General features: G+C 43.7%; 1 pseudogene; it reads left to right on the plus strand.

The window, feature by feature from the left end:
* The first annotated feature begins 638 nt into the window (after window positions 1-638).
* Window positions 639-1,593, plus strand: LOC133904500 (RING-H2 finger protein ATL67-like; annotated as a pseudogene).
* Window positions 1,594-4,063: the final 2,470 nt, after the last annotated feature.

Genomic DNA, 4,063 nt, shown 5'->3' on the forward strand with positions numbered 1-4,063 from the left:
TGTTAACAGACTTAGGCTAGGATCAGATTTAATTGACTGTCAATTTTGTATAATTTGCTCACATGTTCGTAAGTACTCTCTCTGGTCATAAATATTTATCGTTTTAATCAAAATCCGGTCAAACTTTTAAAACTTTGACCGTCAATAGCTTCTAAAATATTTAGTTTAGAAATATAAAAATCATACATGTAGATTTATCTTGAAAAATATTTTTATAATATTATATTTTTATTAGAGATTATAACTACATTCTAATAGAAAATAATCATCAAAGTTGCACATCGAAAACCGTAAAAAATCAAAAATGATAAGTATTTATGATCGGAGGAAGTACCGTAGAAGAGTTTGAGCCATTCCATTGGAGCTGCTAGTTCTATGAAGACATGCTTTCTAGACACTAGCATTTCTTGTATTTTCCTACTCCAATATTTTTTTAAAGAACAAACAGGCATGATGACTGAATATCTCTACTACTTAAAAAAAATACGTAGAGCGTCCTGGTTCCGCTCTCCGCCGTGTTCCGCTCCAGGAATTTCCACGCTCCTTCTCCCCCGCTCGTCCTCTCTCTCTCTCTCTCTCTCTCTCTCTCTCTCTCTCTCTCTCTCTCTCTCTCACACACACATCTCACAATCGCCCGCATGCCTCACCCTTGGCCTGCTCATCCTCTCCTCCTTCCTCACTACCCACCTACCCGTACCCCGTACCCAAGCCCCTCACCGCAGCCCTCGCCCCGCACCTCCTGTGCAAGTTGCCACCTCCCCTATGCGAAGTCGTCGGGAGCCACCAACGTTGTCGCCCTCCCACGCCCGGCACCTAGGCGCAGCTTTCCTGCTGCCCACCGCCTCCTCGCCCAGGACGCTCAGTTGGCCTCCTCCTCCCTCTCTGGCTGGCCCTGCGCCAGCTGGCCTCCTCCTTCCGCTCCGCATGGAGGACGACACAGGCCGCGAGCATCGACACCCGGATCCGGCGGTGGAGAGGCCGGGCCCGCTTGGATCCAGCAGCCACAAGGCTAGAGAGCCGTCTGCACATCTCGTCGTTGCACCGCCTCCGCCACCACGACGCCATCATCGTGCTCCGCTTCCTCGTGTTACTCGTGTCGTTGCTGCTCACCTCCTACTTCTGCCTCCGTCACGGGGCCAGCAAGGCTCTGCGCGGCACGCCACCTCCTCCGCCTCCAGCTCGGGACACATCTCCATCACGGTGCCCCGCGTTGTCTTCGTGGCGGAGGACTACGACTCCCCGGGGTCCTCTTGTGGCACCGCTGCCGCGGCCTCACCCGTTGAGCTCGACCCTGCCGTCATCGCGTCGTACCCGAGGGTGCCCTTCTCCAGGGCTGTGGCAGGGGCGGACACTGAGGCCGCGTGCTCGATCTACCTCAGCGTGTACAGGGAGGGGGAGATGTTGCGGGTGATGCCCGAGTGCAAGCATAGGTTCCACCTCGCGTGCATCGATGTGTGGCTGCGGTGGAGCGCATCGTGCCCCGTGTGCCAATCCTCTCCCATCCCCACCCCCATCGCTACCCCGCTCTCTACCCCACTCTCGGAGCTCGTCCCACTATCGTAGTACGCTGCCGACCGTCGCTGGAGCATGTGATGGGGATCGCCATTTCACACTCTTCATTATTTTCGTTTTAATCATGTTTGCTGTTGTTTATCAACGATGGGATGTAGTGCTGATTGTTGCATTGGTCGGGACAGGTTTGGGTGATCCATCAGTGATGCTTAGCGTTTTCAATCTGTTGGGTTAGAACTGTCGTAACTTGGAGAAAATTTTGCTTGGTAGCAGCACATTGTTGAGGCAATCAGTGTACATATATTCTTCTTCCATTCTAATATAGCTTCTATCAAGTGAGGTTACCTGCGTCCTATAGTTGTATGTGCAAGATCAATCTACGAATCATCTTGTTCCATTGATATGAATTATATATTGCAATGTTCATGTATGTTGGCTATCTTACTTTGGTAGCAAGAACATGAAAGAAAAATCTGCTATTTCTCAACAAAATGTAGGAGTATTTTTTTTTTTTGTGTAAGCAAGTTTCTAGCATCTAAAAGGAAGATCCTTATTGTAACGGAAGGTGGAGCATTCTTCAATATAACTCTTAGTTATTGAGATATTTCTGGGTATTAGAGACTTCTGACTCCCACGTGACTGATAATTTGGAGCATTGATTTTGCAATCACCATGAATCAATTTTTGTTTTGTTGTCATAAATCAAATTCATAGTTTATCTACCTCAGTAAGCTATTAATCTGCAATGTGTTCAAGAGAAGCACCTAAACTTCAGAATGAAACTGTGCCCCTACCTCGGATATAGTTTCAAGGTGTATGCCCAAGAAGAGACTACAGCATGTGTACCACTATACGGGATGTTTGTGTACCTTAGCAAACTAAGACATTCCAATCTTTAACTATATCTTTTCATCTATGTTGGCTAGCTGCAAAAGGCTTTTGGTTTAAAAGAAAAAAAATAGATGTCTAGGGCTGGCTGTGTGAAGTCTTTGGTTCAAAAAGGAAAAAAAAAATGCTTGCTGATATTTGGGACTCATGTTATAATTCAGTATTCAGGAAATTATCTATGTGCAAGTGTTAGTATTTCAAAAGAATCCTATTTGGAATGTAGCCCAACTATATTTTACAATTGCTTTGGAGTGTGGAGAGGTAGTGACTGTCTTGGCTCATCACTATAGATTTGTCACTAATATTAATAAACATGGCACTTCCTAGAGTTCATTGAAATTTGTTTTTTCCCCTGAAATTTGGGTTGGCATATTGCTACCAGTAGGGCATCATATAGACTTCGGTATTAAAATGTTATGGTAAGGTTTCTATGTTCATTGTTTGTTTCATTTTATTTTGCATAATTTTCATTTTGATCTCCAGTTTTGCATTTCATTAAAAGGCACCAATGCTCCCTGTGCGGATGGTTTCTACAATTGTGGATTTTCTTAAACCCATCATAAGCATTTTCATCTTTGTTTTCACAAATTCCAACACTCATTGGCATCTCTGCGAGTTCACAGGCCTTGATGTTGAAATGCCCATCAAAGATCACTACATTGAGGTAACAAATGTTGATTCTGCTACCTCTGAACTCATTTGTGTAATTTGATTTGGATGTATGAAGACGAGCGCATTGTTCTTCTCTCGTGGTAGGTGATGTTGTCAATAGATTGTTTGTTGCTATCTTTGATCATCTGAACAAAAACTGTGCCAAGGAGCTTGAGGCCGTCCAGAGACAGCACCCTTTCAAACCACTAAAAGTAAGCATGCCTAGATAGTTTCCAAGATTTAGATGCAAGATCAATTGGAACTTTGAACATGCATTTTTGTATGGTTACTTCAGATAGTACAATAAAAAACATTTGTCGAGGACAGGTAATAAGATATTGATGCTAACACTAACTGATCGAACATGATGCTTGCAGTACTTGCATGTTCTCATTACAATGCTAAATTATGGGTCTGTTTGTTTGGGCTTCTGCTTTTAGCTTCTCTGAAAAGATGTATTTTTGGCTTTTTTAAAAAGCTGCTTTTGGATTTTAGCTGTTGTATTTTACAATAATTTTTAGCTTCTCAACACACTACTTCTCAGAAAAACTACTCTCAGCTAGCTTTTCAGCTTCTAGTTCATTTACTCAGAAGCAGACTTCTGGCTTCTCCAGAAGCCATTTTTCAGCAAACCCGTTTGTTTGGGCTTCTAGCTCCTGGGCTTCTGACAGAAGCAAAAGCAAGAAGCAGCCTGAAACAAGCAGACCCTAAGCTTAAGTCGGCTTGTATTGTATATATCACAGGATTTAATACATGTTGGGGTGTTTTTAATTCTTGTTTGGCTAACTAGACAAGATCTGTGGCCTTTTTTGATGGGTAATACAACTTGAAATTAACAAATGAATTTAATCCTGCCCTCCCCCACGGTCTGCCCTCGCTCCTGGCGGGGAGTCAACAATGTTATTATGTACAAATTTTCAGATCCTATTGCAACACACGGGCATTCAACTAGTTATATTAAAAAGCAGAAGGCTCCAATGGGAAGACACCACCACTTACAACACCATCCTCA

The sequence above is a fragment of the Phragmites australis genome, chromosome 22, assembly GCF_958298935.1.
Source record: "Phragmites australis chromosome 22, lpPhrAust1.1, whole genome shotgun sequence".
NCBI lineage: Eukaryota > Viridiplantae > Streptophyta > Magnoliopsida > Poales > Poaceae > Phragmites > Phragmites australis.